The sequence below is a fragment of the Corvus brachyrhynchos genome, unplaced genomic scaffold, assembly GCF_000691975.1.
Source record: "Corvus brachyrhynchos isolate BGI_N302 unplaced genomic scaffold, ASM69197v1 scaffold43, whole genome shotgun sequence".
Lineage (NCBI taxonomy): Eukaryota > Metazoa > Chordata > Aves > Passeriformes > Corvidae > Corvus > Corvus brachyrhynchos.
The window spans coordinates 2,844,741-2,860,674 of record NW_008237353.1 but is presented as its reverse complement, the minus strand read 5'-3'; the positions used below and the strand labels follow the sequence as shown (position 1 = coordinate 2,860,674).

Sequence of the window (15,934 nt, the reverse complement as noted above, 5' to 3'; positions counted from 1 at the left end):
CATATATCTTGGGAAAGATGACAATGTGACAAGAACACTCATATCCCAAGATGTTCAGCCAACTGAAAACTACTTATACCTCACAGAGATTTACTTATATATAAACCTGAATTATACTTAAATTAAGATACTGAATTATGATGCAGTACAGAGCTCTACTACACCTGTGACATTCTGTCCTAGTTTTGGCCAGGGCAGGGTTAATTTGTTTCAGTAGCCTGGAGGGGGCCATGGCCAGACCCTAAAATTATTTGATACCACCTCACATCATTGCCAGGGACTGACAAAAGGCACTCTCTTTTGTTTCCAAGGAGAAGGGCATCCTTTTCCAGTTAGGTGAGAAACATGGTCGGGAAGAGCCGGTCAGTATTTGTTGTGGTTTTCCATGTAAATAGTTTCTTTGTCTTATAACTTTTATTATTAATATTGCTGCTAGTACTGTTTGTTTTCTTATCTCATTTATGTTTCCAGTAAATTGTTCTTACCTCAACCCATGATCTTTGTGTTTCGTGCTTTCAAGCAGAGGCAGGTGAAGGGGGAGGGAGCGGCAACGCTTATTTGTGTGTTAGACCAGTCTGAATTGTTCGAGTAAATTCACCGAACTATTCTACACTTCAATAGATTCAAAATGTGCCCATCTTTTCTAGCCTTGCATAAAAAAAAACAATTACTGCTTCACAGATGGAGTCTGTGCAGCAATTTGGTACCAGCAATGGCTGTTCCCCTTCACATTTCCCATCCACATCACAAAATGTGATAGCACAGCTAAAGCAACTGCAGAAAACTGTATCAATTACATTTCAATAGTGTTTTGCCATCAACACTATCTCTATAATGTTTTGTTCTTTCTTGTTGTTGCTGTTCTTTAGAGTCAGGATGAATTTTCATAAAAATGTTGATGAACCATTACATACCCCACCCCTTCCCCAAACAACAGTAAGGAAGAGAACTGCAATCCAAGAGTAGCTCAACTTTCCCTGGGATGTAATTCTGTGTCTATCAGTGGCATGATATTGACAGCATTCACATTACATTAGGTCATAGGTTGGACTCGATGATCTCAAAGCTCTTTTCCAATCTTGTTGATTCTGTGATTCTGTAAAGTTTGAAAAACTAAAACCAAGAAAACCAAACCAAGAAAACAAAACACTGCATCTTCTAGGTTTAAACCCCCCAAAACTGAGAAGCCAAAGAAAGACACTATAGCTTTTCAACTTCCTCTTTATTTTGAATATATTATTTTCTTGTTTGTTGGTTAACTGCACATAAAGGAACTAATGAGGCATACAGTAAGAAGGCCACTGCAGGCAGAATAGGTTGAATAAATGTTTGTGCATCACCAAGATCTGTAAGACTCAATAGTAACTTCAATATCTGAATCAATGATTTACCATTAATTAACGATTACTGTCCTAAAACCAATTTTGCCTATAATAAATATAACACTTACATGAAATGTTGCTTGCCTTGTAGAAAAAAACCCCAAACCCAAACTTTAAATTATCTTATGGTAAAAGTCAATTGGAGAGCCAAAGTGAAAAATGAGAACAGAATAGCATTTTTTCAAGAGAAAGTAACTCCAGGATTTGAAGGGAACTTGAGTACAAGGGAAGCAATTCAGAAAGATAGGCTTTCACTGGGGAAAAAAAAAGAGTTATGAAATATTATTTATCATTGAAAGAAGTCATCTTGTACAATCTACATTTAATTTGGAGTTTTGCTTCACTCCAATTTACCTGATAAGCATAAAACATAAAATCTGTTTTCATTTATACAATCAATGAAAGTCTAAGGCTGGTTTAGATCTTCACTCTTCTACAGCTTCTGGTGAGAATTTAGTATAGATCAACCATAGAGAGTTTTTACTTTCCAACTCATCTGCAATAAGTAGGGTTGCATTTAGGATTGTAAATCACAGTGGAGACTTGTAATGTGGAAGAAAGAAGAGAGTAGCTGTTTGAAAGAGAATCACATGCAAACAGCCAGGTAATTCCTAGAACTTGTGCCATTGCCACCGACAGTAGAATAGGTATTCTATTCCATGATGGTGGTGCTCCACCAAATAAAATTTGGGTAAACCTGGTAGAAGGCAAGCTCCTGAAAACATGATAACTCATTTGCCAAACGAAACTTATTTTGAAATGGATACACCTGTAGGGAATAAGCAGGGAATGGAGTGACTTCCTTTAGGTGGGTCAAGAATAAGGAATCTATGCTTATGGGACACATGGGCATTTGGTTTTGTTTTGAATCGTGTCTTTTTCCCCCTGTGGATTCTCTGGAACTGCTGGTAGAGAATGGCATTCCATATTGCACCCAAACTCTTGGATTGTAAAAGTGAAACAGTTTCATTTAGAAAATAGGATGCTTTAACCTATACAAAGTAATGTCTGACCCTATTTAAGAAAAAACCCAATATACTACAACAAATAACAGAAAGTTCTGAAAACTATTTATTATAGGATGCCTCATCTTAAAACATAATTTAGTGCCTGACGTTTCACTTACGATTTCGATGTTTCACTGGCTGGTTGGAGAGACGAGGCTATTTTTTACAACTTCATGCATGGCACTTTTAGCTTAGGTGGATGATAAGCTTTGATTACTGCACTGGTTCACAAGTTTCAGGGAACATTTTAATCATCAGTGGGAAAGCTTCACCAAAGTGGATGACAACCAAGGTGGAGGGATGCCCACAGGGTAAAGGAATGGGGAAACAGATCCCTGCACAATTTTATACTGACTAGTAAGAGAACACATGATTTAATACCTATCAGTTCCTACACTTGAATTCCCACTGCAGGTAGTCACATTGATTTTGCCCATGTCAATCCTGGGTAAGACTGTGGCATACGTCCTACCCAGCTGCAGCTGGAAACCCACTGGGCTTTCACACGTTCCCCCACTTTTGCCGTAGGGACAGTTGGCACTGACAGTGCACTTCCTAAGCTTCCAAAGAGCCTAGCTGGTGGCAGAAAAATGTGCTAGTCCCAGTACACAACGCATTTTATTTTATATGCCAGGTGTGTTCAAAATGCTGATGTCTTGAAAGAGAAAGAAAGGAGAAAGGAGTAAGAAACCAGAGAGGGACAATATGTCATAGACACAACCAATTTTCCAACTGCATTTCCACTACTTTTGCCATCATGTCCCCACCTCTTGAAAAATGTATAATAAAACTACTGCTTAACTGAAAGGAAGAAAAACTAATACAAACAGGCATTACACAAAGTACCTTAACACAAAGTACCTAAAAGGGTTAGTGAATTCTATTTTTCCTTTTTAGGGCACTCTCATCCTAGATAGTTTATATATTCCTAGTAAGAATACATCCTGATTAATTTATAAATGTATATTTAAAGAATCAGCCTACAGGGTTATAGAGCATTATAAGATATTGATTTAGAATACTGTGAATCTGGAAATCTGATTCAGTATAATTTAGAGGGTAATTTCACAATTTGATAAGAAAGGAAGAAATTGCTTTCAGGAGATGCATTTTAACATTTTAAAGGACAGTTCCTATCTTTGAAAGCAGCTTAGAGAGTTGAAATACTGGAGGCAGCTCCAGAGGAGATTAATTGACAACATGCAGGTGAATGGGTCAATTACACAAACGATCTGATTTAATCACAGCTTTGTCACTTTGACAGACAATAAAGAAGTTTATCATATCCTGTAGGTGCCATCAGACACTTTGGCCTGCTACAAACATGTTGTTATCACACTTGAAATATTTTCTACAGTCATTATTAGTACATAATGTGGTTACAGTGACAGTTTTTTCTGCAAGGGGTAATCAAACCTAATATCTTTTTCTTTGCTTTCTCCCTTTGCCTGTGAACGCATCAATAATAAATTTAAATATTTCAAGTTCAGTGGAGTTAAGCTGACTTTGGAGAAAAATGTGATAATGCTGCAGGCCATCATACTTGTAAGAATTTTTATATTGTTTAAGTGTTTGCTTAGCTACTCCTAAGCCCAGGAGGCTGGATATGTAGTGAAGATGGAATGACATAGGGCATTACAAACCTCTTGGCAGATAATACAGTGTTGTATGCAGAATATGTGTCAAGCATCTCATAGGTATCTGTGTGGCTGTTTTCTTGACGAGGCGGTGAAGTGGCATTTCAAGAACATCCTTAGTGAATGCTGCAGAACTGCAGTTGTACATATCCATCTGTGCACTTTTTACAGGCATCATTACAAATCAGGATGATACATATGCTTCCTGAGATTGCCCATCCGAGCAAGATAACCGAAAGAGAATAATTTGCTAATTTTCCTCTGCACACCTGCAGTATTATGGCTACAAAATGAAACATGCAGCATCTTATTAAAAATATGTCTTGAAAACCAAGTCCTCTATTACAATTAAAACTGGCAGAATCTGGAAATGTTTCTAGCAATGAGCAGCTGGTGTGATCAGCTGTAAAATTTTCTAGAAGCAGTACTGAAAATGCTATAATTTTTTCCTCTGTAAGCAGCATTAGTCTTTGCCTGACTAGCCTCTAGTAAGGCTACATAGGGTGTTGTTGCCACCTAGAGTCAGTTCATCAAAACAGAAGTTCTGCATGACTTTTTTTCCTCTCCACTTAAAGCGGAAGGAATTCTCCAACATACCCAGATACCCCATCACCCTGTAACTTAGCCCTGTTTTTTTTCCAGTACAAAAAAACCCCACCCAAAAAACCCCCAAACCCAAAATCTAAAAACATAGATGTGTGTTTCCAACAAGTTGCCTACCTCTGCGTGCATTCGTGGAGATTGCAAGGCAGCCTGTAGCCTTACTTCCATCGGGGTCTGCAGAGACCACTTGCACCCATCGCTGATCTTGACCTTTGAAGATGGAAGTGTAGCTCTGGCCTCTACAATGGAACCAACTAACTCAGGAGTGACAAGTGCACTGGATGCTGTGCCAAGGCTAAATGTGGGGCTGCTGGGCTGCTTTGCTGGTGGATAATCTGGATCTAGGAGCCTCATCCCATCCATCTCCCCTTTCTTTTTCTTCAAACCAAGCAGCTCACATATCATTGCTTTTGGTCACACAGAGATACATAGGGCCAGGAAGGAAATGAAATGTGGAGATGAAAACTGGTGAAAAATAAAGTCCCAGTGAAGGTTCAACAACAGGTGCACATTCACAACTTTTCCTTTATGTAGGTAGAGTACCCACTTCTACAGTGGACAATAAAACTCTTGCTTCTGAAACAAAATCAGTTTATTCACTTCTATATTTTATTCCATTTTATTCGCAGACTAATTGGAAAACAGAAACTGAACAGAATTTTGACTAAGATCTCCGTATTATTCTCACTGCTCTCTCTTGCATTCATTTTTAATAATCTTTACTAGAAAAAGAGTTCCAAACATGAGTTTTGTAATCCATAAATGCTTGATTTCACAAAGATAACTCCTTGACTCAAAAGTTTAGAAAGGTAAAATATCAGGACAGATAAATAATGAGGGTGAAGTGGTGGTAGAAGAAGTTAGGAAGTTATCTCAGGAGAAATTCACATTTTCCAAATGCGTTGAAACAATATTACAGATCTGTATTGAGAAACTGTATATAAAAGGAGAAAACCAAGGACTTATGAAAAATATTAGTTCCATCAATTTCTTTAGGCTGAATATGCTTTTCAGAACAGATTTAGAATTCTGCCAGCTGGGATCACTTGTTATTGACATTTATCACTCAGAACCATCAAGAATAATTTATAATATAAATATTCTGCTTCCACCATCAGTAAGAAATGTCTCAGTCATGGCATATGTAGCTATGTACTAAAATATCTGTGATATTTTAAAATTCGTGTAATTCTGCTTTTTTTGCTGAGGGAAGTTGACATTTTCACTGACCACTGTAGACAAACACTCTGTTCTCTCCTGGAAATATGGCCAGGCTTTCTATAACTTGATATCACCCACGTTCATTTAACAAAACCACTCACACTGACTAGTTAACTGTTGCTCAATCTTTGGATGAATAGCAATAAAAGCTCTTCCTGGAAAAAAAAAAAAGTATTTCTTTCTCCCTTCATCCTCCCTCAAACTTCCCATTCACTTTCTGAAAAAAAACAAACCAGAATTTTTAGTTTAAGATACAGTTTACAGAATAATCTGTAAGGAGTGATCATCACAAACAAGTAACACATCCACTGCTTGTTAGGGTGGCTTTGTCATTTTGAACACTCGTGAGACATTGATTTCTCTTCTGCTTTTGAAATACACAGAGTAAATTGTAACACCCAGACCAATTCAGAGGGTGAGGAGGGAACACAAGGAGCTTTTCAATAATTCCTCCTAGCCACACACAGTGACAAGTCACAGCTTTTATTTCACCAATCTGTTTTTACTACTGTGCTTAGGGCCAAGCATGGAGCATTATGAAGGGAGGATTTTTTACTGACATAATTGGCACAACTTCCTGAGGTAACCAAGCCTCCAAGGAAGAAAGAGAGCTCTTGTCCTGGGCATGAACACCATAATTTTAAAGCCAATGGCAATGAGATTAATTAAATGAGGTGTTTTACAATAAAAGTACAGTGACCCACAGATGTGACAAAGCCATTTCAGACTTTAATTGGAAAGAATCTTAAGTCTTGCAAGAAATGTATTTCTTAGAAGGACAGAACTGTAGGCATGGCTGGTAGTGAAAACCACTCAACTTGTAGTTCTGCAGTGAAAGCTGCCAGACCAATTTATTGGAAGACTTGGAATTTTTGAAATTATACAGTACTGTATGTAGAAAACCAGCTGCAATCCTCCAGAGGCCACCAAAGCACAATTTTTCAAAACTTGATTTCAGTAGTTTGTAAAATTAAAATAAAAATAAATAAAATTACTTTACAGTTCATTTTATAAGCCTTCATTACCAAAATTGAGAACTCATGGAGCAGTTTGTTGCTGGCTGGTTTGATGAGGAAGATTGACCTTTGGCTCAGGTGTGCTCTCTAGAGTGTGCTTAATCTGCCTCATAGGAAACATTCAAGCAGCATCTGTTCTTTCTCAAAAATGCATGAAGAAGTAAACCAAAACTCAATATACAACCGTAGATCTCATTACATTTTAAATAGTCCTAAGGAGAAATTACTCACGTATGTTTATACCTAAGCCTTGAATTTCCCTAAGAAACAAATAGTTTCACCAAACAATAAGGCTTTTTTGCTATTGAGAAGCTCAACATGAATAAAAGTAGCAACCTCTGCATGTTCAAGTCTCAAAGTAAAAGAAGGGACAGACTAACGTGGGAAGTGGACAGAGGGAGAGGGGATTCAATTTATAAAATGTTGGAGAAGAGAAAGATGATAACTGCGGCTTTGAAAGATCTAGAATTGGATGTGCAAACCAAAAGCCTTACTCTAAAGAATATTTATGTAAGCCCTCTTGCCAAGTCCTGACCCTTCCATCACTCCTTCCCAGAGAAGAGCATCAAGGCATGAAGTCTAAGCAATGGCCACTTCTTTCTGAGCTCCTTTACCTTCTCAGGCTGTTAGTGAAGCAGACTTGTGCAGAAATGGTCCTCATAATAGTACCTATTTGCTGGATTTTGACGTGATTTAAAAATCTGTGTTGTTATAAACTTGAATGCTTTCTTAATATGATAATGCTTTGTGTCTGTCTCTGTCAACATTTGTACAACCATCTAGCTGTTCCTAATAACTTCTGAATCCACTGGGCAATTCCAGCTAAGATTAACAGAGGAAGAGTAGTTGCAAAAACATTGAGTTCTTACCAGTTTTGAGGAAATAAGTGGCTAAGGAGGGGGAAAAAATGCATTAATGGTCCCCATGGAAGTGCAGAGGTAGAAGCTCACCCTTTATTAAATGGGTGATTATCTCACTGAGCAGCAGCCATTAGTGGTGATTCTCACGGGACTATTTGCCATTTATTAGCTGCTCCTCCTAGCACATGCAGGGATTGCTGTAGTCAGAGCTAAATCAAATTTCCAGAAGCAGCCCAAAGCTGGCACCAGGTATAAGGCTGGCATCTTTTTATGCTCTGAAGTGGTCATTTGCTCTGTGAATATTCTGAGCACATGAGCAAGGTAACAATGAGGAATTTGATCACAGGGAATTAAGCTTAGTTTTGCAATTCATTTGCTGGAGTAGGTTTTTCTCCAGTTCCTTAATATGAGCAGAGATGATCAAAAGTGTTGGACTTGGCCAATGACATTGTCAGGATCCCAAGGGCACCACCAGTCCTGTTTGTCCCTGCTCCAGATATCCTGGGGCTCCCCCAAGCTGGACCAGGGTCCACGACCCTGAACTGTGAATCTCTGCCCCAGAAATGCCACAACAGGACCAGTCTCCAGCTCCCCAGAGCTCTGCCCTGCCTGGCCACAGGCCCATTTTCATCCCCATGGAGGTGCTGCATGCCCAGGGCCAGGGCTGGGGCTGCCTGGGGCTGGGCTGCCTCTCCCCAGGCTACCCTGCTGCTGCCACCCTGGGATTTGTCCCCACCCCTTGTTGCACCCTGGCAGCCACTCTATAAAAGTACCAGTGCTCTTCTCTGAACCATATCATGGGATCACTTCCCACCTGCACTACTCAGTCTGGCATTCAGCTCCCTAGAGGAAAGGAGACACCACAAGAAAACCTTACCTAATGCCTTCTGCAAGCTAGGGGGCAACAAAGGAGTTAATGAAAAGCAGAGAAAAGGAGGTCTAAAGACAAGAAAAATGGCTAAATTGGTATCAAGGCTCTCCTGGTGATCTCTTGGCCACTTTTGGTGCTTGTCTGGTTAGGCTGTGGTGTCTCAGGAGGTTTCTGACCTCAGCTGATCTATTCAACTAAACCTGATAGGGATCAAGAAGAAGATGCCTTGGCCACCACAGTCCACTTCCTCGTAAACTGAATTAGCCACCTCAGTTATGTCAATATATTAGTCTGGTGCCTATGGTGTGAGCACACCACTACTTCTGACAAGTCAGTGACAGGGCAATAACCTGTAGTAATGGGTGAGCAGCTTGGACTAGGAGCTTCTTAAAATCACCTCAGCATGAACCCCCAGAGCCTGAGAGTCAGGGCCCTCAGGACATAGGCCACTTTGGTATTTTCACGTGTTTGTCACTCCTTCCTCTTCTAAAAGGCTGTCAAGTTGTCTCTGCCCACTCCGCTGTCTAGTTCTATTAGAGGAGTTGTATTTGTCACAACTCTAGTGAAAACTTTCCATTTTTCATTTCTCCATTTCTCACTGCTCATCCTCCCACCATGCGTCACCTATTTCCTCAGCCTCCCCCTCAAGAAACAGTGGTTCCCCTTTCCATCCCTTATGTGCATCAGCAGGGTTGAAATATTTTTGCTGATGACAGCTTGTGAGCAGAGCCCTAGGCTGAAGGAATGAGGGTGTCTGTAGGAGCTGAGGTCTGGGAGAGAGTGGTCTCCTACTATTTTGAAGAAAGTGGTTCCCAGAGACTTTATGGGAACTCACATGAGTGTGCTCACTTGCCTAGATGTCCTCATCCCTCACCTCCAGGCAAGCTAGGCTCCATTCTAGGCTACCTCCCACGAAGCTGCTGTTCCAGTGGCAACTACACACATGGTGCTTCACAGTCTTTGTTGGGTGTTGCTGCTCTCCATTTTGCTGGGTCTTGTTTTCTTCCACAAGTGTGGAGCTCTCAGGCAGTAGATTTTTTCTTTGAAAGCTATAACAGAATGAAGGAGCAACTGTCAGTATATACAAGAAATGTAACCAAAGAGAATGAACATACTTCAACCCCAGAAGTGCTTATAGTATAAGGTCCCTTATTTCCAAGTCACCATTTCTGACTCCTGTGGAATGCCTCTGCTCAGGGCAGTTGAATGGAAGTGTTTGTAAAAATGTCCTTCCAGCCTAAATAAATGAAAATCCAAAATGTACCAGAGGGCAAAGCAACATAGCAGTATATAGTTACCAATGGCTGTTTATTCCAGCATCCCTTGCACTGTGCTTTTAGCTCCCACTTTTCCCTCTCTGGATGTCAGTGACAAGGAATAAGAGAAATATCGAAGACTTGCCATGGGATCACAGCACATCCAGACCAGTGGTGCTGGGTGACATAAAAGGAGATCTGCCAGAGGAGGAGTTTTGCCTGTCTCCTTGGTTTAGGCATTTGAACGGCTCCTCCCTCAGGGATCTGTGCCTGGACCTGGGTACAGAGCCGATCAGACCCCTTCTAATCTAAATCAGCAGTGGCTATTTACATAATGAGTGGTTAAGGAGTTCCCAGTTTGCTCCACTGACCACTGTAAATCATTTCCGTGCATAGGTAATGGCAATGTGCATCCAGTGCAATTAGCCCAACATCCCAGTCCTTTAGGCCATGACACCTGAACTAAAAGATTTCAGGGTAACACACAGATGCACTGATAATCTCCTTAGTATCATCGCTCAACAGACCTGATCCCAAGCTGCTTAGGGGGGGGAAGGCTCTGTGAGTGGCAGTCTTATCTGGGGGAGAGACAGAAATGATCTTGTATCTTGAGGCCACATTCACTTTTGTGGTGAGTTTTCAGGAAGATACCGTAGTAGAGGACCACTGATGCTCTATCAGGCATACATCCATGTGGTTTTGCAATACCAAGAAGAACTGCATGATGATTAGACTGCTGGATACAATACCTGCATGCTGGTTGATGTGGAAAATCTGGACAGGCTCTTGAAGAAGGCTTGAGAGAGTCTCTGGACACAGTGTATGGAGCAAAGACCTCGGGAAGGGAGGAGACAGTTTCAGGGGACAAAATGGATGCAGTCAGATGGTTAGTTGGAGGTCAGGAGTTCCACAGTAGCTTCATCTGAAATGCCTCCAATACCATGAGCAGAGCTGAACTGGGAGAAGCAGAGACAAGCTGTCAATGACTGGCTAGGAAGTAGTTGAAGACAAAGGACTTGAACTTGTTAGAAAAAGGGAAAACTTTCATTATGCATGAGTCAGGTTCAGGTAAACTAAAATAAAACCAGTGGTGCCACCTAAAAAGATGTTAGGAGATTTTTTTTTAGATTGAAGGAAAGGAGAAGCTAACAAGTGCTAAAACATGATTCAGGATGGCACATATTCAGAGCAGGAAGTCAGGAAAACTTTATCCTCTGCTGAATAACAATAATTTGGTGAAACTTTAAAAGGGACAATGAAGAATAATCAAACAAGAAGAATCTCATAGTATAGCAAGAGAAAAAGAAAAGATGCATGTTTTCATGAAAGCTAGAGGTCTAACAAACAGGATGACTTTAAAGAGAAACTTGATGGGAAGAAGACAATTGATCAGATACTTTAGAATGGGGGTACAAAACATGAAAAAAGAGACAGAGGAGGCAGAAGCAGTAGAGAAGTGGTAACATACATTAGAGAAACCTTTGTGCCAAACCAAAATAACATGCTAATTTTGTTTACAAGCAGCTCAAAACTTATATAGCTTGACATTCCTGGCCTAAATCAGAAATATGCCATATCATATCAGTATTAAATCAAGTGTCTGTATCTATTACATGCTGAGGGAGATCAGAGTTGCTGACAGAGCAAGAAATGAAACAATAGCAGCAGGTATCAATTTGCCACTTGTATATTGAATAAATGTCACATAGGGGATTGATGCTGCATAAAACGAAAATACTGTTTCTGCATGAAAGAGCATACAAAAGAAGAAGGAACTTTTATATTAGCCCAGAGCAACATGCAGAACCTGGTTCAAAATGCCCCCCTGCTCAACATACTTACTCAGGGAACAAAACAAAACAAAAAAACCCAAACCAACCAAACAAACAAACCCAAACAAAAAAGAAACTCAAACTGCAATAGAATTACATAAGAACAAGGAACTTTGTGAAAAATAAGCTAAAATGGATGCCTGAAGGCTAAAAAGTTTGCATGGTGGCTATTTAAACATAGCATGTAGGAGTACATTTTCTCTCTCCTCTGTGTATGGACAAAGGCTTTGGAAAAGAAAAGCTGACACAGTTAGCAACAGGATAAAGGAATTTATTAGAACCAGAAGACTTTCTTCATGAAATACAAGTTGTGTCCAAGAATGGAAAATAGAAAGGATCATAAACTCTGGCAAGTTAAATGAAAACCACAACAAGGTCAGCCATATAGAAACCCAGTAACAATTTCTGAAGACATAAAGGTCCATCAGTAAGGAATCTGAAAGAAATTAAGGCACCATGGGACAACAGAAAAAGCCTTAATGTGAATAACCTATTAAAAAAGGAGGGTAAATGGCCATCGTTCACATTTGAGGGAGGTCTCTAGTGATGCTTGAGGGGTTTTTTTCCTTGGGCTCCTGCTGTTTAACCTATTTATAAATGAACTGGAAAAGAGGGCATATGGTGAGAAGACAATTTGGTGAAGGCACAAAGTTATTACACATAATAGGGGTGAGTTGCTTTAACTCTTTTCAGGCTAGACGAATATTCTGTTGAGGTGTCAGTGCATGCCTGCGCTGACCTTATGCTCTTCAAAAGGCCTGGGGAAAGCCAAATGATCACGAGAGACAGCAAAGTGGAGAAGAAAGGAAGATCAATGTCAAAAAGTCAGGAATGTACAGATAGGGAAGCAGAGGAGGATGCACCCCACCCTGAAGGCATCTGGGGAGCCAGCAGACAGTTGTCACCGATATTGTACTGGGAGACTTCAGAGGAAAAGAGAATGGATGTAAGCACCGTGGTCACCAGGGCTCTTCACCAGGCTTCCTCTTTCTTCTTCTGGGGATGGTGGGGGAAGTTGATCAGGAAATCCCATGACTCAGTGAGACCACAGATGGGGAAGGTATTAAAAAAAAAACAAGCAAGAGGTCTGGAAGGCGCCAGAAGAGGGGCAACAGCTTGGCACATGTACATGGTGTGTGTACATGGCTGGGTCCCTGGATGGCACTCAATGGTCAGGGCATCCTGTAAGACTTGCTGTCAGCACAGGCTATTCCCAGGAAGAGCTCCTGACTTACATTCCTTGTGGGCCATGGAATCAGCTAGGAGTACAAGGTGACCTACTGGTATCCCTAGTTTCTTCCAGGGTAAGAGGTCCCACAGCATGTGTCTAGGGAAGTTATACAGGCAAGAGAAAAGAGAGAGGAGCACCAGGAGGAGTAAACATTTCCACAGCATGATTTGGGCACAGACATGCTGAACTTTAAACCTCTAGTAAAACAATGCCTGGCTGGGTGTAGCAAGGAGGTGCAGGATCCAAGAAGGACCTCTGCAAAGCTGGAACTTTGTCAGGAGCAATAACCTGCTGAGATGTCAGGAGCAATAACCTGCTCTTTACCTTCTGGAGAAGGCAGCATGTAGGGCAAGCAATGTAGGGTACACTGAAATCTGCAAAGATTTCTGTCCAAGATGTCTCCAGGCCTAATGACAAGAGCACCATCTACCAAAGTGATGAAAAAAGAGGATCCAGGTCCCTGTTAAAAATGTGATTTCAATGTGTATCTCCCCTGGATACTGCAGTTTGAATCCAGCACTTTAGGCTGCTTGGCTACCTGATAGCTCTGCTGCTGCAGACAAGATGCTGGACTAGGAGCAGCTTCAGTACAGCCCTATCCTAATTCTTACAGTCACGTGTATAGACTTGAGATAATCTCTTGCTCTCTTCTTGCTTAAAGGCAATTCCTAAACTCTCAGGCCAGCAGTATCTAAGGAGCCTTCTGATTTTGGATGCCTCCATTTTGGGTCTGTGCTTTGGGTCACACTTCAATCTCTACATGAGTATGCTTAATTCCTACTTTGACAAACAGGGCTGGCACATCTCAAATGGCTCACTCCAAAGTCCAGGCCTTTCGGAGGACTGGCTGTTTGTGTATAATTAATTGGATGTTATTTATTGAGCTGGCAGCAGCAGACATTCCGTAGTACAAAGGTCTGTGCTACCCAGAAGGTCACAGTTCCAATGTTTTGTTTTCTCAGTATTGCTGGATCATCACTGTTTAAACAGCAAAGGCAGTCCCTGACCCAACCTCTGCCATAAAGGGCTAGAGAAGAGAACTTGTCCTTAAACTTTCCTCACTCCAGTTTGTGAGTAATCTAAATACCTCTCATTAGCTTTTAGCAAGTCTCAATTGCTTTTACTTGCTGGTGTGGGCAGTGTGAAGATCAAAGCATGACAGGAAAATAAACGCTGTGGCTGCAGCTCTGCTGGGCCCCTAAAAATACATGACTGCTCTGCTTTTGTGGCTGTGGATTCTTCTGTCACTGTTCCTTCAGCTGACATTGCCATGTTACAGTATTTTATTTAAAAAACAGTTGTCTGCTAAAACATAAAACAAAAGGCTTCCAGTTTTGTCAACTGAACTGAAGCAGACAATTTTTGTTGCTTCACAGGAGATTAATAATAATAAATAAACAACCCTCTTCACCAGAGACTTCACAACAGACATGAAGCACATGGATGGACCTTATTCACAGCAGGAACTTAAATGCAGTGGAACCAATGATATTTGATAATCATATCCCAAACACAGAAAAATCTGTGCCTCGACAAAAATGTTAAATGCTGTTTTGGTATCTTTGTCTTAACCTTTGATCCTTCATTGTGGAGAGCTCTGTATTCCTTGTAGAGACCTAAGGTTTTGTTTTTTCTTAAATGCTGTGCTCCCGATGAATGCTCACACCCAGGGGAAAACACATGAAATCAGAAGCATTCTTACATATATTTTGCAGCCACACACTGGAGTGAGAAATAAGAAAAATCCACTACACAGGTATCTGAGGGATGTAGTACCTATCTGATTCAAGGAAACAGGATACGATTCCATGAACAGCATTCTCAAGGCTCTATCAACACTGAAAAAAATATACAGTCTTGACTTTTTAACCTCATCCTATGAATCCATCCCACATCCTTGTGCTTCTAGCCTCATTTCCCACAGAGAATGAAATTCCTGTGATCATGCCATCTGGCTGTCTATCAGCCAGTATGTTCTGAACCTGCTTTCTATCAAACTGACAGAGGGATTGAGGCTCAAAGAGAATTAAGTGCCTATGAAATTCATGAAAATCAGCAGCTGGGTCAAAGATGAAGATCCAAATGAGTGTCCTTGCTAAGGGAAAGGTAGGCAGACCGCAGCAGTTTTACACACTGCTTGCTAATGTCAGTCATCACGTGTGCAGCTCTGGACCCACCAGAGCAGATGCTGCTTCTTCCTCAGTGAGATCAAGGGCTTACTGTTGCTGTAGTGAGTGGTACAGGTGAGGGAAGGAGAGCAAAAGGCAATAGGACACACCTGTACAAAAGCAGATCTCATTAGGTCCACAGAACAATGCATTTACTGATAAATTTCCACTTACATAACTGTGGAGCTCCTGCATTTCCTTAAGACACTCAAAGGTGTGGATCTGTTTCTCATGGAGAAGGCTGACAGGCAATCACTACCTCTTCACTCCCACACCTGGACCTGTGCCGCAGAGCTCCCATTGCTTCCACTGCTCAGTGAAACTCAAAGCAGGCTCCAGGGCTCTGGAGACAATAGATTTGATCTTTGAAACCGTAGAAAGGATATTAAAAGTTAGGATGGAAAGTACAGCCCAGTTCAAAGTTTCCCTAAAGAAAAAAATCCCTACCAGAGAAAATTTAGAAACCAAATTATTTCTCCTTCCCTAGCAAAGGGAGTTTCAGCTTTTGTTTTTTATATCTTGCTCTCCTGCTTCACGTAGTGTGCTGTGGAACAGCAGCTGAGCTTGCAAATACTTCTGGAGGAAAAGGGCTGTTTTGCTTGAAGTTATGCCTGTCCTGGAGGGAAAACCCGTGTGTTTTTAAGAGTCCTGTGTTTTAACTAACTGAGGAAGACTGTTGTTTAACATCACCTTGGCAAGTGTATGCTGCATGTACATTTCCCAGTGCTGAAGCCTGACCCTTCATGCTTGCCTTCAGTGCACTTCTGTGTGGGCAAACTCGTGACCCAAGCCCCAGGCTTGCCACAGCCCCCCAGGCTGCTGCTGGCCAGGCCACCAGGGGAAGGATTGC

General features: G+C 41.1%; 1 long non-coding RNA gene across 2 annotated transcripts in view; it reads right to left on the bottom strand.

Annotated features, from left to right (window-relative positions):
• Window positions 1–1,256: 1,256 nt before the first annotated feature.
• The window catches only part of LOC108445824, a 215,278-nt gene continuing 200,600 nt past the window's right edge, over window positions 1,257–15,934 (bottom strand). Inside the window, exons 2-4 of one of the 2 annotated variants that reach the window (XR_001860807.1) lie at window positions 15,259–15,447; window positions 10,603–10,809; window positions 1,257–9,646 (exon numbers count right to left, since the gene is read on the bottom strand). This is a non-coding gene — a long non-coding RNA (uncharacterized LOC108445824). The remainder of the gene's footprint in view (window positions 9,647–10,602; window positions 10,810–15,258; window positions 15,448–15,934) is intronic. The other variant, XR_001860808.1, reaches the window with a different exon arrangement.